The sequence below is a fragment of the Conger conger genome, chromosome 1 (genome assembly GCF_963514075.1).
Source record: "Conger conger chromosome 1, fConCon1.1, whole genome shotgun sequence".
In the NCBI taxonomy this organism is placed as follows: Eukaryota; Metazoa; Chordata; class Actinopteri; order Anguilliformes; family Congridae; genus Conger; species Conger conger.
The window spans coordinates 80655879-80681875 of NC_083760.1; the positions used below are offsets into that span (position 1 = coordinate 80655879).

General features: G+C 43.9%; 1 protein-coding gene across 1 annotated transcript in view; it reads left to right on the forward strand.

Annotated features, from left to right (window-relative positions):
- The window catches only part of erfl1 (Ets2 repressor factor like 1), a 52286-nt gene that overhangs the window by 15839 nt on the left and 10450 nt on the right, over window positions 1-25997 (forward strand). The window lies entirely within an intron of this gene.

A 25997-nucleotide genomic window follows, 5' to 3' on the forward strand; every position in this document is an offset into this window, starting at 1 on the left:
CGCGGACCCGTTTTCCGCGAAGACGCGTCTTAAACGCGACCGTAGCGCGATTTCGGGATTTACCGCCGAGGAGCAAAACATCCGCCGTAAAATCCAGCGTACAGTGTGTTTTATTTCGATAGGGTGCATTTTATGCCTGTTAGACTCATTTAAACTTTGATAATGAAAAAGAAAACCTCATTTAATTGGGATTGTTCAACCATGCTATTATTTCATGAAATTATCATTTTTTATTTATTTTCAACATTCATTACTTGTACCTACGATGAATACTATGGAATTAATTTAATCGGCTACTTTTTTATTTCTTTGTTACCTTTCATGACGACCGGACGTGTGTTTTCACTTGTGGCCGGTATTAAAAATGGCCAGTATTAAAAATGCTCAAATTTGAATGCAATGTTCTGGATAAAGTTCATTTTAATTAACTGAGTCTGAGCCATAAGCACCTTGAATTACTGAAGAATAATTCAAAGAGTTTTGGGTGTTTCTGGTGGATTATTCATTTCTATTAATTCAGTTAATGTTTAATTCATTGATTATGAGTTGAGTGTCTTTATTTCACTGGTAGCTTGAGGGGGTCCTACCCATGGTCCTAACCCACCCGAATCTGACCTGAGTCCGTCTGTGGAGGGCATGGGGAGTGCCATTACCATATAATAATGAAATATTTTTATTATTATAATTTGATTAGAATGGGAAGGTGTTGCTTGGGTCCTGGCGAAAATAATATTTTCAGCAATGCTGTCATTTTAATTTTAATCTCTTTCTTCATAGTGCTGGTTGCATCATTCAGCGTGCTGCGCTGTTATACAGGGAAGTCCCTGAAACACGTCCACTTACACTGGTGATATTTCACCATACTTCATCACGCTCATCTGCACAAAATACAGAGAGAGAGAGAGAGAGAGAGAGAGAGAGAGAGCAAGAGGGAGGGGTAACAGGGGAGCCCAGAGGAGGAATGAAACGAACGTTAGAAAGAGAGGGAGTGAGAAAAACACAAAGAGGAGGGGACGCTCGCCTCCTCTCGATAAGCGCGTCAAGCGAGGGAATAAAAGAGAGGGGGAAACGGAGAGAGGAAAGGAGGACGGGGAGAACGTGGAGAAGGGTGTGAGGGCGCAGAAAAACGGACAGAATAAGAGAGATACAGGGGAAAGGAAGAAGGGCACACGGGGAGGAAAGAGACATACATAGTGAAAGGAGGGGGGGGGGTGGTGGTGTGTGTTGGGGTGGCGGGGGGGGTAAAATTTCCATCAGGTTTTCAATTGGGCTGGATCAATAGTGTATTAGAGCTCACCTTGACCCTGTCTCTTTCCCCTCTCCCTGCCCCTCACACATGGGCCAAGCCACTCTCCCACGCAGCAGGAGCGGGGCAGAGGGGGAGAGGGGGAGAGATTGCATTATGGCCTCCCTTTCTGGACCCAAAGTGGCAGAAAATGGCAAGATTAGAAAAAAAACAAGAGAGAGAGAGAATGAGAGAGAGAGGGAGAGGGAGAGAAAGAAAGAGAGAGAGGGAGAGAGATAGAGGGAGAGAGAGGGAGAGAGAGGGGGAGAGAGAGAGGGAGAGAGAATGAGAGAGAGCGTGAGAGAAAGGAAGAGAGAGAGGGAGCGAGAGAATGAGAGAGAGAGAGGAAGAGACAGAGGGAGAGAGAGAGAGGGAGGGAGAGCAAGAGAGAGGAAGAGAGAGGGAGAGAGAGAGACAGACGGAGAGAGAGAGAGCGCAGAGACACTCAAACCTCCACTACATGCACGGTGCGGCTCGATGCCCACTCATGTGCACACACAGCGCACCGCACACTGTGTGTGGAGCCCCAGAGGGGCAGCATGGCACCCCGGCCACACTCACAACCTCTCTGTGGTGAAATAAAACTTAGGAATGACCTTCAAGCCATGGAAATGAACAACTCCCTCACTGAGAAATATTCATAAAACACGGAAAACAACAGACATTGCCCTTAAACGACATATCACAGGTATGCATATGAGCACAGACCAAACTGTTCAACACACAGACACACACATGGCAGAAATAGAGATGAACTATTTATGCTAAAAGCAAAAATTTTCCTTTTTTTTTCTTTTTTTTTTTTTAATGACAGAACTTTTCAAAAAGATTCTCACATCATCTCAAAATTCTTAAATACTCAAAAGTTCAATATGAAATGTTCCAGTCTCTAAATCGTTATTTTGTTTTTAACGCCAAATTACATATATAATTTTTTGTTTCAGATTTTCAGAGTTCACCAGTGGACCATCAGTGGACACATGCAAATCCATGTTATAAAACAGATTAAGGCACCCCATGCACAAACATTACACACTCACATGCATGCACACACACAGAAAGACACACACACAGACACACACATGCACACAGAGGCACACGCACAGGCACACAAACATACACACACAGCCCTTTCTCCCTTTGACATCGTCTTTGTCTCCAGTCAAACATTTCACTGTGGACAAAGTCGTATTTCCTTCTTTGTCCTCTCTCCTTCCACATACATCTCTCTCTCTGTCTCTGTCTCTCTGTCTCTCTGTCTCTCTCTCTCTCTCTCTCTCTCTCTCAGTACAAGGGACACTCAGGCCCCAAATCAAAAGAAGACACTGAACTTCAAACCACTTCTGGGAGGGGAGACAGAGGCAGGGTGCCGAGAAAAGAGAGAGGGAACAGGAGGAGGTTGAATGAAAAAAAATTGATCCAGGAATTTAGCATTTAGACACAGTTTACAAAGTGATATGGCAGGGGGGAGGGGGAAGGGGTGGGGGGTAAAGGAGAGGTGGGGAGGTTAGGGGTTTAGGCACTTAACTTTACAATAGGTCAGCTCTACCCAATTGACTATAGTTCACCATGGAAAATCTTACTTGGCATAAACCTGAGGCCTATTATACTGTGGTAAAAAGAGGCACCATGTTCTGTGTGAGCTTTGACTTTCTGCGCCCCACTTCTGAAGGACGGCACTGTGAACCCCATTTTTTTACACAGCAAGTCACACACTGTGTCTTTGGCTGAAAGTCTCCACTGTCCTCGACACAGTTTTGGGTCCTTCATGGTGAATGTGTTCACTGGGTACAGGAGAAAACTGATATCAGGCTGAAAGCAAGTGTAAGTGTTTCATTCAGGAACGGGTTATTGTCAAACGCCTGTGAGTACCATTCACCTTTCTGTTACATAGGACGTTTCTCACACAAGTCACCTGCCTACACCACACTGGTAACTCACAGAGCACAAAACACACACGCAAACACACACACACACACGCACACGCTCGCACGTGTACACACACACACAAAACACACGCACAAACACGGACAGACACACAGATGCACACGCACGCGTACACACACACATGTACACACACACACACACACGCACACGCTCGCACGTGTACACACACACACAAACACACACACACACACGCACGCGTACACACACACACATGTACACACACGCACACACACACAGACACCCGCACACACACAAGCGTACACGCACACACACACACACACACACACTCTCTCTCTCTCTCCCTCTCTCCGTCTGCCTCTCGCTGAGGGGGGGAAAAGAAAAGAAAAAAGGAAGAAAGAGAAATCGATGCCCGGGGATAGCAGTGCGCGTCGGAGGATCGTATCTTGTCAAAATAATATATTACCCTCATCCCCGCCTGATCGATGCGCTGGATTAGGGACGGAGGGCTCTCTCTCACTCCCTCTCTCTCTCTCTCTCTCTTCCTCCCGCCGCTCCGTGCAGTTTAATATTTACCTCCGTGAAAGAGCGCGGGCGACGACGCTCCCTCTTAATTGATTCGACACTCGGGGCTCTGAGCACGGGCTACGGACGAGGGGGGCGCGCGGGGGAGAGAGAGGGAGAGGGGGAGAGAGGGAGAGGGAGAGAGAGAGATAGGGAGAGAGAGGGAGAGAGAGAGAGAGGGAGAGAGAGAGGAGAGAGGGAGAGAGAGAGAGAGAGAGAGGGAGAGAGAGGGAGAGAGAGAGGGAGAGAGAGGGAGAGGGAGGGAGAGAGAGGGAGAGAGAGAGAGAGGGGGAGAGAGAGGGAGAGAGAGAGAGAGAGGGAGAGAGAGGGAGAGGGGGAGAGAGAGGGAGAGGGAGGGAGAGAGAGAGAGGGAGAGAGAGGGAGAGAGAGAGGGAGAGGGGGAGAGAGAGGGAGAGGGAGAGAGAGGGAGAGAGAGAGAGAGGGAGAGAGAGAGGAGAGAGGGAGAGAGAGAGAGAGAGAGAGGGAGAGAGAGGGAAGAGAGAGAGGGAGAGAGAGGGAGAGGGAGGGAGAGAGAGAGAGAGAGGGAGAGAGAGGGAGAGAGAGAGAGAGAGGGAGAGAGAGGGAGAGGGAGGGAGAGAGAGAGAGGGAGAGAGAGGGAGAGAGAGAGAGAGAGGGAGAGAGAGAGGGAGAGAGAGGGAGCAGGGGAGGACAGTGCGTTAGCGGAAGAGAAATAAAGATATTCAAACGGCGCGGGCCAAAAAAACGTGAAACTGCGGGAGCAGCGGGAGCGGAAGGCGATGAGGGCGAGCGGTGCGGAGAAAATGGAGAGAGCGAGGGTTTATTATGAAACTATATGAGGGACTTTATGGATGGGGAGAGGGGGAGGGGGGGGAGGGGGCCGGGTGGAGAGAGAGAGAGAGCGAGGCTAGCGCAGAAAAAAAAGGAGGGATAGGAAGAGGAGGATGATGAAGGAAAGGGGGATGAAGGGCGGCCTGTTTGAGGGGGGGAGCGGAACGATGGTCGAAAAAGAGAGAGGGAAGAGAATCGCGAGGCGTGAGGCGGAGAGAGAGGAGAGGAGGGACTCGGGAAAAGGATTTAGAGAAAGAGAGGGACGTAAAGATTAATGGAAAAACATAGAAACATGACGAGGGAACAGGGGACATCGATAAAAAGGAAAAGACAGAAAAATAGGGATGGAGAGAAGAGACAGAATGATAAGAGGAGGGATAGGGCGAGCAGGAGCGATGGGCAGAGGGGAAGCGGGACCATATTTTCCGCTGAAGGAACTCAGCTGTCATCTTGTTCCGCTGGTACAGAGCGCTGCAATAAAGCAGCAGGATGGAGCCCGCACAGCGGATGACTTATATGTGTATCTAGGCTTTGTCAATATTTCTTTCTGTCTTCCTCTGCCATCCCCTCTCTCTTTTCTCTCTTCTATTTCTCGCTCTCTCTCTCTCTCTCTTTGTAGAGGTGCACCCGACTCCAATGCCCTGGCCTGTTCTGTGTAATTATTTCACTCATATCCATCTGTAAGTTGCATTTGTATTTTTGTACAAACACCCGACCGTGTGGGGTTATAAGGCCTTTAGTTATCAAGATCCTTTTTTTTTTTGGGGGGGGGGCAAATTGTGTGAAAAAAAAGCCCTTTGGTAACAATGTGTGGATTTTGGGGAGATCTGGTAATCCACTGATTGCAACATGATGCAAAGTTATGTAAACTTTCAGTTTTAGGGCAGTGATATTGGACCACTGGCCTTGGCTGTCACCGGACTGCCTGTAAACTGCATTAACCACAAATTTGAGTAGGCAATTGAATTGTGTTTTAAGTTAATAGCTGTGACATGCATATTTTTGTGAATGCCAGTAAAGAAAAATTAAACCAATTCTTTCTCAAATCTGGTCCCTGAAAAGAAATTAGAGTTTAGGATAAAATGCTGTTTTATTGCAAATTAAATTCTTGTGCAAGCCTTGGCCACAGATATGACTCTATTTTAACACTTTTTTGAGTGAGTCGCACACAATTAACTGTGGTGGCTGAGAATAGAAGAAACCCCCAAAAAAACTATCTTGGAACATCGAGTGATTTTAGAACAATCCCTTCAAATCACCCTGTAACGGAAAGCAGAAAGGATACCTGTGGATAATGACATATACAACACCTATAAAACAACCCCATTATATATTATTTATTTATTTCCTTCTTCACTCTCTATACTATATGTAGTATACTATACTATACATATATAGCATGTATCTATAGCATGTACAGTGCAGTCCAGAAGTATTTGGACTGTGGTACAATTTTCTGTTCTTTTGACGCTAGCACATTAGACTTGAAGTGAAACAAAGTTCAGACTGTCACCTTTAATTTGAGGGAATTCACATCCATATCGGGTGATCTGTTTAGGAATTGCATTGCCTTTTATACATAATAGTTGGCTTCTCAGCTGTTTCTAATTAGTCAGGTGTATTCAGTCACTTCCGTGGTGCAGGTATAAGAAAGCTTTCAGTATCTAGACCTGATTCTAGGCTTGTGATTGCCTTTGGAGTCTGTTATTGGCATTTGTTGATATGAGTGTTGTGCCAGTGACAGTCAAGGAAGCCATAATGAAGCAAAATAAACCCGAGTAAACTTACGAAAATAAACAGTTTGAAACATCGTTAAGAAAGAGAGAATTGGTAAGCTCAGTAATTGCAAAGGGCTCGGTATACCACGGAAGACTTCTACAGTTGATGACCGAAGAGTTCTCACCATAATGAAGAAAAAACCCCCTAACACAATGACAGATCAGAAACACACTTTAGGCAGGTGTGAATGTGTCAGTGACAACTTTCCACAGACGACTTCACAAGCAGAACTATAGAGGCTCCAGTGCAGGATTCAAACCACTAGTTCTCTGCAAAACAGGATGGCCGGGTTACAGTTTGCTAAGAAATACCTCAAAATGCTTGCAGAGTTCTGGAAAAGGGTGTTGTGGACAGAAGTGACCAAGATTGTCATGTATCAGAGTCATGGCAAGAGCAAAGTGTGGAGGTTAAAAAGAAGTACACAAGACCCAAAGCACCCCCCTCATCTCTGAAACATGGTGGTGGGGGTGTTATAGTTTGGGCATGTATGGCTGCCACAGGTGCTGGATCACTTTCCTTCATAAATAATGTTTCTGCAAACTCCAATAAATGCCTCCAAACTCATTGGACAGTGCTTCATCCCACAGCAAGGTAATTATTAGAAATTTTTTTTTTTTTAATTGACTGCCATTGGCACAAGTATGGTCCTCATGTTGAGAAACGCAATAGCAGCATCCAAAGGCAATCAAAAGCCTAGAATCAGGACTAGATACTTAAAGTTTTATTTTACCTCCACTAAGGAAGCGATTGAATATACCTGTCTAATCAGAAACCGCTAAGAAGCCAACTGTCCAATTACTTTTGATCCCCAGAAATGGACAGACTTGAAAATTGATGTAATTACTACATGGATCGTTTAATATGGATGTAAATAGCCTCAAATTAAAGGTGACAGTTTTCACTTTAACCTCATATTTATTGTTTCAAATGCAATGTGCTGGAGTAAACAGCCAAAAGAACAGAAATCGTACCACCGTCCAAATACTTACGGACAGGTATACGTACATACATACAGACATGCGTACATGCATGCATTCAGACACACATACTTTCTCTATGAATATTCCCTCTCTCCCTTCCATTCTATACTTCCGAACACACCCCCCCCCCCTACACCCCTCTCCCACCCCCGCTACCCCCACCCCCCATCAGCAGCACAGGGAACGGTAACAGAAGTGTCAGTTGTCATTATTGGTGTAATTCAGTAATCCGTCATCGCACACTGTACACACGGTATTATACACTGGCACAGCAGGTGTATCACACTGCGGGAAGGGGGTTCAATTTGACATGCAGAGGGGAGGGGGTAAGGGAGAGGGGAAGAGCAAGGGAGCGGGGAGAGGGTCAGAGAGAGGGAGGAGAGGTACAGAGAGAGAGGGAGAGGGACAGAGAGAGGGAGGGAGAGATGAGGGAAAAAAGAGGAAAGGGAAAGGGACAGAGAGGGAGAGGAGAGGAAAAGGGACAGAGAGAGGGAGAGGAGAGAGGCGGAAGGATAGAGAAAGAGAGAGAGGGGGGAGATGGGGAGAGGGAGATGGATGGGGATGTGGAAGGCAGAGAGACAGGGCAGAAAATCGGGCCGTGGGTTTGACTGCAGACAAAGCAGCCTGAGAGGTTTGTGTAGAGAACAGTGTCCTGTAAAGTCACAACACAAGCACAGGGGGAAGCCTTCCTTTCACACTGCAAATACAGTGACACTGTTGGTTCTAATGACCCCAAACCACGAGCCTGCAAACGTAATGCCCCAGTCACTTTCCTCTAAGTCCCTTTAATGTATCTATAATATTTATTCATATTTCATGATTTTTTGTTTAATTACTACTTCCTTCCTACTCCCACTCTGTGTCTTCTACAACTGTACAACTTATAACAGGCCATGATCAAAAAGGATTAACAGAAAGCAGCTGAATTTTCAGCAAAAGGTATTTTCAAGAGAGACATGATGTATGAGCAATGGCTACATCTAGAATGTTTTATGATTCCAGTACCCATATACTTGTGACATAAGAAACGTGAAATTGATTTGGACATTGCTACATTGCTTGAGTATTGTTGGATTTCATTGAGCCAAAGTATCTCAGGAAATGTCTGTCAGAAAGCCGAAGCACGCTCTTCAATGCGACCTCGTGCACAAGTAATCATTCTCTTTAAATAAACGTAATTTTGTACTTTCTTTTTTCAGGACTTAAGCAGTAATTATAGCTTAGCAACCAAAGACAACCCACCAAAGTCAAGATATTCCACACGCAATATGCAGCGCCACTTGCATCTGCTATGCGAAGTTCAGGACCAGCCATTTTGCAGTTAGACTGAATCAGACTCACGTTTCAGAACAGTTGGCGTCACATTGGGTTTCCCTTATAGCCATGGACTCCCTTGATGGATATTTATTCTTTTTTTATACGTGAGTCTGTGAAGACATGGTTTTAGTGACGGCTTATTTCTTTTCTCCCCTCCCTTCACCAATGGCAATTTGTATGTGAGCGCTCACCTCCGATAATACCTCATGGGATCAATGGATTTTATGCGTTTTTACCCCCACAAGATTTTAAATCCAGTTACCACTGTAAGTGTTTTAAATCACTTTAAACTATCAAAATACAACACGCATCAGACTTGAATCCGGGTATCTTAAAAGGCATCTCCATACCACCCATCAATCCTCTTTTTCCTCTCTCCGTAGGCCTATTCCCCTTATAGTTCCACTTTTCTTTTTTTTTAGTCGACTGCATAGAGTAGCAGTTGTTAACCATTAGTGTTTGTATTCCTTACCCTGCGTGTCTACTACCTTATAATCAATGGACGTTTTTAGCGTTGCAAACGTGCTGTTGCGTTGTAAACGTATGACTTATGAGTAGATGTTAGATGTGTTTCCGTCCACTTGTCAAGCAAATGTCGTGAAAACATTTTACAATTCCCCACAAAAACTATCCGACGTGTGTTTTCAGCCAACTGGCTAAAAGCGAACATAAGGACATCGCATCCGAAAATCGCCCTGCCCTGACAATAACTAAAATATTTGGAGCGTACGTCGACTCTTTCATTCATTTGCGCACAAATCGAACCTCAAGCATCAGCCTCAAGAGTAACGGTGATTGAGACGAAGAATTGATCATTATTGGAAAAATTGTAATGATTCTTATAAATCAGTTAGCCGCTTGTCTAATTCTTATAACCGAATTACATGAGACTCTAGGTTTTCTAAGCTTGATATGGTGCTAGATAGCTGCTATCTGTTTTGTAGGTAAACTGATCACTTGGTACACACTAGGTGGTAGGAGAAAGGGGAGAATTGTTGGGCTGAATGGCCTGTTCTTACCATTGTATTATGCTACATTGTTATAATCCAGAAACGTTGGTAAATTAATTTCTGAAAATAGGCTACCTGTAATATTTTGCGGGAAATTAGACTTAGTTTCCATTCACTTCTATCTCTTTACTCAACACGTACATCTTGCTGGCCATTTGCACTTATTTCAAACGGGGACCTATCAGAAACCCCTCTATATAAGAAAATCTCTGGACCTATAGTCAGGTTGTTCCAGGGATTATCCGTGACAAAAATATTGCCATATTGCGAATGACTTAATACCTTTCGCTATTTCATCACCTTTACCGAAACAAAAATAAACGAATAAATAAATAAATAAACACGCCTATGTTGAATGTATACACTTTTTCGTTAAATAAACTATATTTAGCCGTTTTCATACCGTATTAATAATGCGCAATTCGTCCCATAAATCACCGAGTAGTCTATTGTTAGGAAGCTATTTTTACTTCTAAGCACTTCCGTGTTGCCTTCTCGCTGGACATTTTGGATTGATAAAGGCTTCGAAGCTGTAGAAGTAGTCAATAACACCTGACTCGAATGATAATAACAGATTTAAAATAATAATAATAGTAATAATAATAATAATAATAATAATAATAATAATAATAATAATAATAATAATAATGCGAGTAGGGTTATTGTGAAACTGCAAGTAGAGGTACTGGAAATATTTCATAATTAATATAATTTAATCGAAACAAGTACAATGTATAGCCAATCACTATTTGTGTTTTTACAATGTCTGTTGTCCAACCAGATCGGATTGAAGTTCTCGCGAATAATTTAACCGAATATATTTTGGGGAACAAGGCACAGGTGACAATATCTGGCACTCACAACAGAAAAGCAAATAGTCGCACTCGCAACAGGAGCACAAAGTGAGAGAACCCGAGAGCGACTGAAAACTACAGATTGTCTGCTCATGCAGAACACAGATTTATACTTTTAAACGGAGAACTATCTTTAAAAATATTGGATTTATATCTAATATATTACACTGAATTCGATCATTCACAATTTATCCGATTTCAAAATCCACAGCTGTCTGAATTATTATTATTATAATTATTATAATTATTATAATTATTATAATTATTATAATTGTTGTTGTTGTTGTTGTTGCTGTAGCTGCTGCTGATGTTATCATTGCAAAGACTTACAAAAATACAAAAAAATCAAATATATTTCATCAAATATCATTCAGCGTACGTTGCTTTTAACAAAATTACGTTTTACCTTAAGTTACCTTAAGTAAGTTAATTCTTAACGTGTTCTATGTTCATTCAGCAAAAATGCCGTTGGTGAGAGTCTCATGCCTTCCGTTTTATAATAATACTTTTATTTGATCGAATTAAGTAAATGAAAAGACACGAGTAGACATTGGGGAACTTGAACTAGGTGAGAAATTCATGCAGACAGCTGGGACACAATGCTCGGGTCTCAGCGAGGCGAGAAGGATAGAGAAAAAGAGGTTGAACCTGTCTCGATCTATAAGGAGTTAAACTTGTCGTTTCCTCTATTGAAAGATTCTAAATTGCTCATTAATGAGACACACCTGCCGATTTCAAATGAGCGGAAAAATAAGTATTTGAAGTCAACCATTAAACAAGAAATAAGATTTGCCTACCAATCAATCGCATCACACACTATAGCACATTCATTAGTCCGATATTAACATATCGCGCACACACATAAATGCGTTTTAATACAGATCATACTTTGTCGTATTTAAAAAATTTGCAAAATCAAAGATTTTTCAACCTGAGACATTGCCAAACTAGTGCTTGTTTATTCACAGTATTGTCTATTCTCTCTTGGATCTGCTTTAGAATAAATTCTTATGTAAATTGCATCATTTCATATGATGTGTTCCCGTAATTTACGAAAGTATTTAAATTGATTTCCATTGGTGCATAACGTGTTGGAAATCCAGTGGCCCGTCATGTCTGGAGGATGATGGCAGACAATGTTTTGCAAAGCTGCACCACAGATTTGGCCCACAGAAGTTTGAAAAAGTTGTACCTTACATATCAGCAAATGCCTAACAGGTTAATGCTGAAAATTTGTTTTATTTTTTTATTTTTTTGAGAATTCATTAATGGAAGCCAGTGACTGGTGTCCAGCTAGAAAGAGAGTACACTTTTATTTAGTGTCTGTGTGTGTGTGTGTGTGTGTGTATGCATGCCTGTGTGTGTGTGCGTGTGTGTATGCGCGCACACCAGAGAGATAGACAGAGAGACCGAAAGAGAGAGAGAGAGAGGGGTAAAGAGAGGTAAAGAGAGAGAAGAGTACACTGTGAAACAGCCAAACTAACAGTGCGTAGAGTTGGAGAGGGAGGCCGGGAGGTGGGGAGATTGATAGTGTGTGTTGAGTTAGGGGCAGGGCGGTCAGAGATTAGCCCTCTGTATAATCCCTCTCTTCATCACCATCATTATGACAGGAAGGGAGGGAGGCGGGGACACGTGGGCAATGTTGTATGCAAATAAACCCAAATTATTCGCCAAATGCCTTTGTAACGCTTGAGAATACCTGACTGGATGAGGGACAAGGGAATGGAAAAGGCCCTAATGTAAATGTTGAGAGAGAGAGAGAGGGATGGGGCGTGCAGGGAGGAGTAGGGACAGGGGGATGCAGAGGGAAAGGGGGAGGGAGGCAGATGATGGATGAATAGGAAAAAGAATGAGAGACAGAGTAGCATGAAAGAGAGAGCAAGGAAGATGGTCCTGCTTTCAGGATGATGAAACCTTAATTAAACTAAATTAGCTAACTGAACCCTCTGACTAACCCTTGTCACACACTGTCAGAGAAAGAAAGAGGGAGAGAGGGGTGGAGGAGAGAGAGAGTTGGGGAGGGTGAGACTGAGAGAGTACGGGAGTGGGACAAGTTATGGCTAATTTACTTCAGATGCTCAACACTTTGAAAGTTTCCTGTATGTGTGCCGTAACAACTCTATTCTGTGGCAGTCTACTCCTTGGGATCTAATTGTTTGAACAAAAAAGTATACATCACACTATGACATATTTCATGTATTACATATTAATATGACTAGCCTGCCTTATCATAATGAGCTTCATATTAAGGCACAGTGCCACCGTACATTTCAGTGTAATTACTATACTTTGAAACTATCTTACAGTCCACAGTGTGTGGATATAGCAGACATCCCCTGTGTGTAGCTATATAGGAACAGGCAACTTTGTGTCAGCTTTGGACGTATAAGGAGTTGTAGTCACTGCAGCCAGCCTATACAATTTTCTCTTAAAAAACAATTGCTAGAATTTTGATGACTCCTCATTCAAAGTCAATACAAACTACTATGAGCAAATTAAATTGTAGACCTGCAAACTTAGCCGTTGCTGTAGATGAGAACATAGCCTTAGCCGAAGAAATACCGTTCTTTTGGATCATTAGCCTATGGGATTGTATCTTTAAAAACTGGACAATTCAACTTAGTGTTTAGCCCTGAAAATGAGATATTTTAAATGCATTTATTTGTTTATTTTCCAATTGAATGCATGATAATACATTTTTTAGGTATATTATTTCACATGTTTTACTCACATGCTATTTTATCGATTATATCCAAACGAAACTCCTCGGCAATCAAGGTAAACAGCACCAAGTTAGGACAGCCGCAACAGTTGGGAGATCGGATACGACCCAAACCACTTACAGTTTAATTACTCTACAGTTATCGTCACTGTATTGTATCCCAGTATTGACAAACTTGCGCGGTCGCCTCTGCGCACCTGCGCGTGCGTTCTTCGGCCCTAGTTTACGCTCAGGTTTGCTCGCCAAACGTGATTTATCTCTTTCTCTCTCGAATTTGTATTTAGAAAGTAAATGCATTCTTTTGTTTTTATATTTTTCCTCACCTCACCGCCTTTGCCACATTTCCTAAACCCATTCGCTTTTATGTTATTTCGCTCACCGTTTTATTTCAGGTTGCTCTTTGCGTATGTTTATGCATTTCAACGTTCCTATTCATCCAAATAATCACTACATCATTTATAAATTTAGTTTTACCCTTCTCCCTCTCTCTCCCTCTCTCTCCCTCCTTCAATTTTCTCATCTTTCTCTCCAATGATTATCCTGCCATCTAATTAGAAATCGATGGTGAGAGGCCGGCGGGTATTTGCGATGTGTTTGTGGACGTTGAGAACAATTCCCTGGATAGGGAGAGAAAGGCAAGAAGAAAACACACACACACACATACACACGCGTGCGCGCACACACACACACACACACACACACACCTCCTCCGCCGTGCCGTCGACAACTAACTATACACTGCTTCAAGCTATACTCTTTTTAAAAGGAAGGAAAAAGAAACCAAAGGAGAAATGAAAAGAATATCGTTTCTTTCCCGCCTAACGAGCGGCGCGAGGGACTCGCTGGGATTATCGTTCGGAATCTATGTATGTAAACAAACCGCACACTTTATCTGTGCGGGTATCCGGGTATGTGAGAGAAATAGACTACTCAAACAAACATTAGGCTATGTGTATGACTAATAGACAGGGGAATATGGCTCAGTTTTAAGGTTAAATACTTGAATAAATTACGACAGTTTGCCAACTCGTTTATGCTGCACCACCCGTTCATACTGCGAGAAGTGATAATGCCTACAGAAGGTATATATGAGTACATCTATTATGTCGTGTGTGTGTGTGTGTGAGAGAGAGAGAGAGAGAGAGAGAGAGAGAGAGAGAGAGTGAGAGACAGAAAGTTACTTTTCCTTGGAGATTTAATGGAAAAATAGCTCCAGTAGTCTACTACAAACTGCACAATTTAGACAAAGCCCACGCACAGTAACTACTGGAGATGAAAAATGTGTCATGTCTTTTATGCACTTTGAAATATCTTTGAGTAGATGGAGAGAAAAGGGTTGAAAAATGCACCCAAGGTAGAAGGTGAAAGGTCTGGAGAAGGGAGAGGGGGGCAGGGGTTCTAATTTAGTAAATCTCATTGTAGATACTTATGTTTTTGTTCTCGTTACGATATTTATTAATTTATTAAAAAGTACATGGGAAGAAAGAAAACTGAAACAAAATATGTGAAAGAAATAATAAAATAATAATAATAATAATAATAATAATAATAATAATAATCATCATCATCATCATAATGTAATAATAATAATAATAATAATAATAATAATAATAATGATTATTATTGATATTATATAATAATAATAATAATAATAATAATAATAATAACAATAATAATAACAATTATTATTATTATTATTATTTTTTTATTATAATACTAGTTATAATAATAATAATAGCCTAGTAATAATTATTGAAAAAGGGTGAAAAATTCACTGCTCCCACTCTCTCAGACATTGTCTAGCAAGGTTTTCACCTCGATTCTCCTGACGACAGGAACCGATCTGCAGTCTCTTCCGCTCGGCTAATCCCATGGAGGAGGGCTGGCGGAGGTGACGGGTTAGCGCTATTACTGGTTTAACAATCGAAGCTAAACGGATTAGGCGCCCCAGATGCCGCTGTGAAATAAATGGTAAAAGAAAGCGAGAAAGGAACAGGAGCGTGCATGTTTATTAGCTCTGCTAGTAGTACTATCTGTTTTCGGCCCGTGCTTCTCTTTATTTCTGCAATCGTAACAATTGTGTCCCCGTGTCTGTTCGTGTTTTTGTTGACTCGTTTGGTCCCGTGATAGTTTTGTCCCTCTATTTCTTATTCCTGGCACAGATGTCAATTTCTTAATGTCTTTAAGCAGTGTAAGCAAAGGTCAAATGACGTGCAAATGGACTGAAATGTATGACCTGCTCACTGATAGGTTTCTCAAATGAGAATATTTTTGCCTATAGTGCAGAGATCTGTAGTTGGGACTATGGGTCTGATATAGCACTCTGTGTTTGGCAGAATTGCTGGTGTGTTGTGCATATAATTTATCTGGTCTAGCTATGTTGATCTTTTGGAGTATGCCTGTTTGTTTGTGTTGGTCTTTCCATGTCTGTCTGTCTGTCTGTATTGACGGACTGTCTCTCCATCCCTGCCTCTCATTAAAGTTTCCACTCCTCTCCCTTGCTTTGTACTGCTCTCTCTCTCCCTCCCTGCCTCCCTCTTTCCCTCCCTCTTTCCCTCCCTCCCTCCCTCATTTATACGCTCCGCTCTCTCTCCCCCTTGCCGATGGCTATATGATTGTGAAAAATGTGTTTACAAAACTCGCTCTCTCGCAGATCAAACTGTACTACTGAATCAAAGAGTCCGGGAGAGAGAGAGCGAAGGGGGGTGGGGGGGGTGGTGGGTTTCAGGGAGAGAGGGAGTGAGAGGGAGTGTGTAATTCTGAAATGCTGTGTTTTTTTTGTCTGTCTCAGATTCCTTTGGAAAGGGTAGTCTATAATTTCAAAAAATCTCAAAAAGCAACAATTTCTGTTCCACACTTTTATGTAAAGCAAATGTGCTGGTTTCCTTGACTGACCAACATTTTCTGACCCTCCCTACTGACTGACACACAAACCTACTCAATAAGTGGCTGTATTAATGTAGGAGTAAGCCAGCTGTGAATTACAGGCTTTAGATAATGAAGTCTGAATGGACTATTGTACAACATGTTTCACGTTTAGACAATGACACAGTTTTTACCAGAGCTTTTGAGCACTGCCGTCTCTCCTAAAAATCTTTTTTATCTGAATAAACTCCCTAATGTTTAGCTTTTTTTTTGCATTTCCATCACATGTCATATTTTGTGTGTGTGTTTGTGCGTGTGTCTGTGCATACTTGCATCTGTTTCTGTGTGTGTCTGTGTGTATGTATGTGTGCGTGTGTATGTGCATTTGGCTGTGTGTTTATGTGTATGCATGCATGTGTGTATATGCATTTGTGTGTGTGTTTGAGTATGTGTGTGTGTGAATTCATGCGTGTTTGTGTGTATGTTTGTGTGTGTGTGAGTGTATGTGCATACATGTGTGTGTTTGTGTGCATGTGTATTTGTATGTGCAATCGTGTGTGTATTTGTGTGTGTGCGTGTGCAAGTGTATGTGCAATCGTGCGTGTGCTTGTCTGTGTGAATATGTGTGTGTGTGTTTGTGTGTACGTGCCTTCATGCATGTGCTTGTGTGTGTGTGTATGTGTGTGCATGTGTGTGTATATGTGCAATCGTGCGTGTGCTTGTCTGTGTGTATGTATGTGTGTGTGTATGTGCAATCGTGTGTGTGCTTGTCTGTGTGTATGTATGTGTGTGTGTCTATGTGCAATCGTGCATGTGCTTGTCTGCGTGTATGTATGTGTGTGTGTGTATGTGCAATCGTGCGTGTGCTTGCGTGCTCGACAGTGAGAGGGACAGAGAAGTGTAATGGTGGGAAGGCTGGATAGGGTGGGGAGATGAAGGGCGGGGGACAGAGATGAGGAAGACTAAAAGAAAGAGTAAACGAGAGGATAAGAGAGGAAACATAAAGAAAGGGAAAAGCAAATGGGGTAAAGACAGGGACGGGGGTGAGACAGACAAGGAGAGGGAGTGATTATAGCAGAGTTTATGTATGAGCTATTGATTGAGTCAGTGGTGACTTCTTGAGTGGTTAATTTGGGAAGTGAGAGCGATAGAGAGAGTAACTCACTGACCAGAAGGGGGGGGGGGGGGGCAGAGAGCAGGAAGGGTTGTGAAAGGAAGGGTCTATCGCTCATTTTGAGGATGGAGAATGTGAATAGGGAAGGGATGGAATAAGCAGAAAGAGATAAGTCAACCGAAAGAGAAGTGAAAGTACAGGTTAGTGCTGCAGTCTACTGTTTCCTGTATGAGACAATGCCAGATGAATGGGCTCGATATCTCCCGAGAAATGATCCCAACTTTTTCCTCCCGCCCTCATCCTGCCTCAATTCAGTCAATTTCTACCCTTAACCACGACTTACAGCAAAAAAAAGTGGTTTGGTTTTTATTTGTGAAGTTTAGAGAGTTCATCAATCGCCAGACCTAACTAACCAAACTGTGTTTGTGTAGAGAAATCAAGCACTGCCATGTAATTGCGAGCCAAAGTTAAGGATAAGTGCTGATTGAATTCTAGCCTGACTCTTTATTGCTGTAGTTCTGCTAATTCATCCTACTTTACCACCTCCATGCACTTCTGCCAGCCACTGTCTCAGGTCCATCTTGTCACACACTCTAATCCCCTATATACTATATCCTTTCACTTTCCCTTTCTGTTTGTGTGTATGTGTGCATGTGTCCAGTTTGTCCATGTCTGTGTGTGTGTGTGTGTGTGTGTGTGTGTGTGTGTGTGAGTGTGAGAGAGAGCATGTGTGTGTTGGAGAGAGACACTGTATCTGTATGTATATGGTTGTGTGTGTGTGTGTACGTGTGTGTGGGAGAGAGAGCGTGTGTGTGTGTGTGTGTGTGTGTGTGTGAGTGCGTGTGTGTGTGTGTGTGTGAGTGTGTGTGTGTGTGTGTTTGTGTGTGAGTGAGTGTGTGTGTGTACGTGTGTGTGAGAGAGAGAGCATGTGTGTGTGTGTGTGTGAGTGTGTGTGTGTGTGTGTGTTTGTGTGTGAGTGAGTGAGTGTGTGTGTGTGTGTGTGTGTGTGTGTGAGAGAGAGAGAGTGTGTGTGTGTCTGTGTGTGTGTGTGTTTGGCTGTGGGGTAAGTGTGCAGTAGACCCCAAAGGATGCTCAGCTGTTCTAAAGGCAGAACAGATGGCTCTCTCTTCCTCACTCGTGCAGTCACCAGAACTAGTGGATGATCTCATGTTTTAGTAAAAGGATACAGAAGAGAGCACAGAATCAACTGCTCATATCGTGCATTCCTCAAATGTTTTGGCTGCTCACACATACTTGAACAATTTGCAAATGTTTTTGCCCCAGAAAATATATGAGAAAAATATAGCATATCTAAATGTGATTTTCATATCTTAGTCCAGCATAAGTAGTGTCATTTAAGTCTCATTTTTGCCGTGACACAAATTTACATGGAAGTCTGAAAAAGTTTAGATTGATCCAGGGCATACCAGCAGGACAAGCTGACAGGGGTTGGTCGGCAAACCATAACTTTTACCTTTTACCTTTTGCTTGTTTTTAGGACTGCAGGTACAACGGCCATGTAGAGGTGTTACTTTTACTTGTAGCGACAATATTTTTATTTTAAACTGACGTGCAGGCGAAGAAGTCTCTCCTGGATGCTTAAAATATGCACTAACATATCATCGCGAGCCCAGCATCCCGGATTGTTTATGCGCGTGTGTGCGCGCGCGTGCGTCAATGCATATGTGCATCAGCGAGTGTGAAGTTGAAGGTCCGCTCGCCGGCGCAGTTTCTTTTCCTCTTTCTCTTCCCTCTCTCTCTCTCTCTCCCTCTTCCCTTTCGCGCAGGTTTTGATCTCTCAGCCGCGAGATCAAAGGCGCTCTCTGGCTATTAGTCAGCGCGAGCCATTGATCCCGCATCGATCCACGCGAGACACAGCCGCCCCGTGAACACCGTACGAGGCTCCCTAAAGCTCCCCCGCGCGTCGGGAGAAGGAGCGAGTGAAGAGAGAGAGAGAGAGAGAGAGAGAGAGAGAGAGAGAGAGAGAGAGAGAGAGAGAGAGAGAGGGAGGGAGAGTGAGAGCGCAAAGGGGGGCAGTGTGTGTGCGTGTGTGTGTGTGTATTTTTTCTCCGGCGCGGGGAGAAGCAAGCTCGAGCTTTTTCTTTGCCGCGGGACATGAAACAATGAGGCTCGAGCCGGTTTTAATAAAGCGCGCTTTCCCTCCTTTCAACTCTGGCGCGAGGCGGACGAGCCGGCAGCGGAGAGCGATCGATAATTAATGACGATGAATAATTTAACCCTATCGATTGATACTTTTTCTTCCTCTTTTTTTCCTTATTTTCCTTATATCGTAAGGCCGCTCTTCTATACGATAGTGATACCAAATCACATAGCTTACACGCCTGCTCCCATCATCCCTCGCTCACTTTATTAAGTAGTACTTTTGCATTATTCTGTTAAGTTCTTTCTCGTCGTTATTTTCGTTGTCGCTTTAATTTCATTTTCAGAACTTTTGCGCATCACATTTCTGTAGCCCATTTATATTATTGCCTCCAAACTTTATTCAAACTTTTTAAAACCGGAAAACAAGAAGCTAAAATGTAAAATACAGGTAAAGATAAAAAAACAAAAACAAACACACGCAGTCTATAGACTTGACTGATATTGTAGGCATTAGACAGAATAATATTTTGCATGACTTTAGCTTAATTTCTGTTAGTGGAGCTTGAAGCTATAGCCTGCTGTTTGGCACATCTGGTGCAATATAGTGCAAGTTCACTGTATTCCTCACGCATTGCATCACAAAGATGTGCCCTCTAGTAAATTATTTTTTTGGCAAAAATATAGCGAATGATACTGTCCATATTAATCACCAATTAAAGTATATGGGACGAGAGATACCACATAGTGTGCAGTTATATTTGTTTTGACAGATAATTCTGTTTTTCCTAATACATTTATAATTCTATTTAATGCAATTAAAAGGAAGTAAATATTTAATTGCTGAGCAAAACATGTGTATTTATGGAACATTATTCCCCTATTAGGCTGCAATTTTTATTATAATACTTTAACTTTTATATTTACCATAATATTTAAACAAAATGAACCCTGTCTTTTGTCACTGGATAGTGTCACATTGTATCAGAGTCTGTTAATGAATGCATCTCATTTCATAAAGTTATTTTGCTGATTTATTCTGTAGTTGTATTTCCAGTTGCGTGTATGCAGTTGTATGTCTCCCTGTCATTTCTGTCAAATGATCATGATGAATCCTGCCACGATAGTCTGATAATTATTCTGGATAAGGACATTGGATATAACTAAAATAATGATTCACAGTGACAGTAGCTGAACAAGTAATATTTAGAGAATATGATTAAAATAGCAATTCTAATAATTATAAATAGGCGTACTAACAAATATGCTCGTCTGGGTTTGTGAGTTATACGAGAGCTCTGTATTCCCGTATCTCTTTCTTAGATGAATTAGGCTTTCAGAAAGTTATAAAGCAGGGTTCAATGACGCTGAGCCATCCAGTCTAATGCATGTGATTCTTAAAAAAAAATAATTCTTAATTAAATCCTTAATATAGCAATTTGCTTAGTTATAGACACTAAAATATGCCCCTTTACATAGCTCACGTATAGTCTATTCCATTAATCTCCTCCCCTGCCCCATCCCCCATTTGACAGTTGCTCTTGGTGAGATGTGTTATCAGTTTGAACCCAACAGTACTGCTCTCTTTCACCTTCGCCGTTCTTCCCGGTGCTTTTTTCTCCATAACACCTCGTTGCCTTCTTCTCCCCATACATCTCTGTGCCATCCTCCATTTTACCCCTCCTCTCCCTCTCCCTCTCCCTCTCTCCTAACAAACTCACACCATAGTCCTCTGTTCTTCGACCCCCAGGCTGTGCAATGTGTCAGTGCAAAGCAGAGTGGAGAGAGAGAGAGAGAGAGAGAGAGAGAGGGAGAGGAGATTCACTCAGTTCTTTTTTCAGTGCCAACCAAAAAGAATGAAAAGACAGATGGGGCAAGTCTGTTTCATCTATGAGAGAGAGAGAGAGAGCGACAGAGAGAGAGAGAGAGAGAGAGCGACAGAGAGAGAGAGAGAGAGAGAGAGAGAGAGACTTGACTGTCCCCATGTTTTTGTTTTCGCGCTGTCTTCGGACACCTTTGATAAGTGCACGAACAGCGTTGTGTTCCTCCTCCACTCACTCCCGTGTCGTTACTGCCTTCCGCACATTTCTGTTCTTTCACGCGGATTCTTCCTCTGCACGCACATCTCCGGACACCAGACTCTTTCGTCTGGTCCCCGCGGTCCGCGCCACGTTTCCTGTGCCCTCTGCCTCTCTTCCGTTTCTACGCCGAGAGTTGCACAATAAACTTTTCTAACGGCGAAATGTGTTAGGAAATGGACGTTGTGTGCGCGCGCATGTGTGCTGATAAGAAATATAGTGTGGTATGTGCAATAAATACACTACATGCTTCTGTGATCATAGGTGTATGCATGTGTGGAAAAAAATAATAATCTGAGTTTCCTAGCATATCTGTGGCTCATATTTAATCTGTTTGCTTTGGCGCTGGTGTTGAGTGACACGTCTCAACCGCATTTTTGTAATTTGTAGCCCACGGCAAATTAAATATCACTTAGATCCATTGTTCATATCGGTGACAAGGTTTCAGATTGCGGTTAGATTTAAACTTGGCGAAAAGTCTCCGGGACATGTTTTGTAAGGGTGTGTTTATGATCACTCTGTCATTATTTCTCTGTGGACAGGTGTGTGCATTCGGTGTTTCCAAAACAAACACAATTGTGTTTCACATTTTTGTGGTCACAATGTGGTGATATGGAAAAAAAATGTTGTATATAATTATGATTGCTTGTGTTTGTGTATGTGCTTCGTATGTGTGTGTGCGTGCATTTGTGGGACTGTGTGTGTGTAATTGAACTTGTGTTTGTGCATGTGTACATGTGTTTGTGGATGTGTATGTGTTCCGACTTGTATGAGTGTGTGTGTGCATGCTTGTTTGTGTATGTGTTTATGTTTGTGTGCATTTGTGTGTGTTTTTGCGCATGAGTGTGCATTTATGTGTGTGTAGGTTTGCATGTGTGCATTTATGTATGTTTTTCTGTTTGTGTGGGTGTGCATTGGTGTGTGCATTAGTATATGCGTTTCTGTTTGTGTGAGTGTGTGGTGTGTGTGTACGTATTTGTCCATCTGCATGTTTGTTTGTGTATATGTATTGGTTTGCATATGTGTACTTGTTTATGTGTTTGTTTGTGCCTGTGTGTGTTTATCTGTGTGTGCATTAGTGTATGTGTTTGTGTTTGTATGTGTTCATGTGAGTGTGTGTGTGCATGTCTGTGTGTATTTGTGTGTGAGTGAGTGTGTATGCCTGTATATGCATGCCATATCAGTCTGCGTGTCTCCCAGTCTATGAGCGTGTGTGTATTTGTGTGTGAGTAAGTGAGTGTGTATGCCTGTATATGAGTGTGTGAGGTGCTGTATTCCCTGGGCTGCTAGTTATAATGTTTCTGGGGGTGATGGGGGAAACTTGAAAGCCCCACGCTGCCCAAGATCAAAACTAACAAGGAAATGATGGGGCCTCCTTTATCTCCTCTCTGGCCTGGGGGGGGATGGGGGGCGGGGGGGGGCAAAGAGGGAGATTGGGAAGGGGGGGGGGAGGGGGTGTGGGACGGCCCAGCTTCCTCTTTGATTTGTAAAAAAATGCATTACCTCCGAAATCAAACAGAAAATTACTGCGTGGGAGCGAAAGACACGGAGAGGCAGAAGTGAGGGTGGAAGACAGGGAAGGGGAGAGTGAGTGGAGGGAGAGAGGAAAGGGAGAGTGAGTGTGGGAGAGGAAAGGGGAGAGTGAGGGTGGGAGAGGAAAGGGAGAGTGAGTGTGGGAGAGGAAAGTGGGTGAGTGAGGGTGGGAGAGGAAAGGGAAGAGTGAGGGTGGGAGATAGGAAAGTGGAGAGTGGGTGTGGGAGAGGGAAAGGGAGAGTGAGGGTGGGAGATAGGAAAGTGGAGAGTGGGTGTGGGAGAGGGAAAGGGAGAGTGAGGGTGGGAGATAGGAAAGTGGAGAGTGAGTGTGGGAGAGGGAAAGGGAGAGTGAGTGTGGGAGACAGGAAAATGGAGAGTGAGTGTGGGAGAGGGAAAGGGAGAGTGAGGGTGGGAGAGGAAAGTGGAGAGTGAGGGTGGGAGAGGAAAGGGAAGAGTGAGGGTGGGAGATAGGAAAGTGGAGAGTGGGTGTGGGAGAGGGAAAGGGAGAGTGAGGAGAGGGAGAGAGGAAAGTGGAGAGTGAGGGTGGGAGAGGAAAGGGAGAGTGAGGGTGGAGAGGAAAGGGAGAGTGAGTGTGGGAGAGGAAAGTGAGAGAGTGAGAGGTGGGAGAGGAAAGGGAAGAGTGAGGGTGGGAGATAGGAAAGTGGAGAGTGGGTGTGGGAGAGGGAAAGGGAGAGTGAGGGTGGGAGATAGGAAAGTGGAGAGTGGGTGTGGGAGAGGGAAAGGGAGAGTGAGGGTGGGAGATAGGAAAGTGGAGAGTGAGTGTGGGAGGGAGAGTGAGGGTGGGAGATAGGAAAGTGGAGAGTGAGTGTGGGAGAGGGAAAGGGAGAGTGAGGGTGGGAGATAGGAAAGTGGAGAGTGGGTGTGGGAGAGGGAAAGGGAGAGTGAGGGTGGGAGATAGGAAAGGGAGAGTGAGTGTGGGAGACAGGAAAATGGAAAGTGAGTGTGGGAGATAGGAAAGGGGAGAGTGAGTGTGGGAGAGGGAAAGGGGAGAGTGAGTGTGGGAGAGGGAAAGGGAGAGTGAGTGTGGGAGATAGGAAAGGGGAGAGTGAGTGTGGGAGAGGGAAAGGGGAGAGTGAGTGTGGGAGAGGGAAAGGGAGAGTGAGTGTGGGAGATAGGAAAGGGGAGAGTGAGTGTGGGAGAGGGAAAGGGGAGAGTGAGTGTGGGAGAGGGAAAGGGAGAGTGAGTGTGGGAGATAGGAAAGTGGAGAGTGAGGGTGGGAGAGGGAAAGGGAGAGTGAGTGTGGGAGATAGGAAAGGGGAGAGTGAGTGTGGGAGACAGGAAAGGGAGAGTGAGGGTGGGAGACAGGAAAGTGGAGAGTGAGGGTGGGAGACAGGGAATGGGGAGCAAGGGAGGGTTGGGCAGACACATCCGTACAGGAACATGGCCGTCGGACTCTCGCTGTGCGTATAGATTGCGCATAAGTGTCTGTAGGCCAGGTGGAGAGGGAGGGGGAGAGAGAGAGAGAGAGAGAGAGAGACGCATCCATTCAGATGGATTTATGAAAAGAGCTTGCCTCATGATATACACAAATACAAATTACATAATGATGTGATTGTTTTAGTTTACATTACATTTTCTTTAGCAGACACTTTTATCCAAGGAACATACCACGGTCATACCAGAAACAACCAAGCACGTCAGGTAAGGTACAATTCATATATGACTGGCTTTAAGGCCATGAACATACAGTATGTCCAGTACACAAGGTAGATATGCCAAGTCTGTAACTACCATACCAAGACAACTACAACTTCGGGAACTACAGTACCGAGACAAATACAAATTCAAGTCCCAGATTAAGGTAGACAAGGAGCGACACTGTAGTGCACTGACTAGTGTGCCCAGACAGAAGGATGGAGGGAGAGAGAGCGAGGCAGTCAGCTAGTTTAGATATTTGAGTGGTGCATTCACAGTGTGTCACGGACTCAAACGCCCACAAGCACACTTGCACACTTTATTCACTCCGGCTCCTTAAAGGGCGCTCTGTCTGCAGATCCGTACTCACGCAGTGCTGTCCGCGTTTATGATGCACGCCTCATTAGAATCTAAACAAGCAGAAAGTTTCACGGGGGGGGGGGGGGGGCGTTTGGGAGCGGACTCCGGGGGGGGGGGGCGTTCCGTGTAGACGGACGCGCGGAGCGCACGCCGGGCGGGCCGCCTCCACGAGCTGCACTTGAAAACGCGGCGGCGCTGCCGACCGCTCTCCGTTCCCCGGCCGCGCTTCCCGCGGAGCAAACCTGGGCAGCCGCCCAGTTCTGTGACTCACACAGAGAGGTAGAAACAGGGAAGGTGCGTTTGAACGTCCTCGGCTTCCTGTTTCCTGCTCTCTGCGTTTCCTTTGTACTCGGGTAGCTGCTGGTGGCGTAACAGACCGTGACGAACGGTAGCGCTGAGTCAGACGAGGGCGCTAGGCGCGTGTGCGGCGTTTTCAGCGTGGCACTGCGCTGTTCTGCACCCAGGTGTTTAAAGAGGTGAGGAAGGAGTCCGGTGTAAAATGGTGTGGGACAAGCGGGGGGGGGACTTCTTGTTTCCGGGAAAGTAACTTTGCCCTGTGTGCGTTTTGGGTTGAGAGACGTTCAACGCTAGATCTTAACAGCCTTTCACTCTGAATGCTTAAAACTGCCCCCCCCCCAAAAAAAAAGAAAAAAAACTACAAAAAAACTGGTGATGCCCTCTTTAGTAACGGTGTGTGATAATGGTCTCGTCGTCACCCTGGTTCTGTCCTGTATGTTTCTCATCGAGAGCGGATTCATTGATTACCCTGTCCTACAGTCCGCAAAGAACAAGAAAGGGAATGATTAATTCATTTCACTTGTGTCTGAAGTTAATTGTTATTCTGGGAGTTTTTTTTTTCAGCGTGTGAGGGGGGGGGGAAAGCTAACACAAATGTCCTCGCTCACAGAGACAGAGGAAGAGACAGAACGGGAAAGAGACACAGGCGGACATGGAGTGAGGGAGAGAAGAGGGGAAATAAAAAGACAGAAATGATGAAAGGAGGAACGGGAGGAAGAGTGTTTCGGGGCTGGAGGTAGAGTCTATTAAAATAGGGAGAGATGAAGG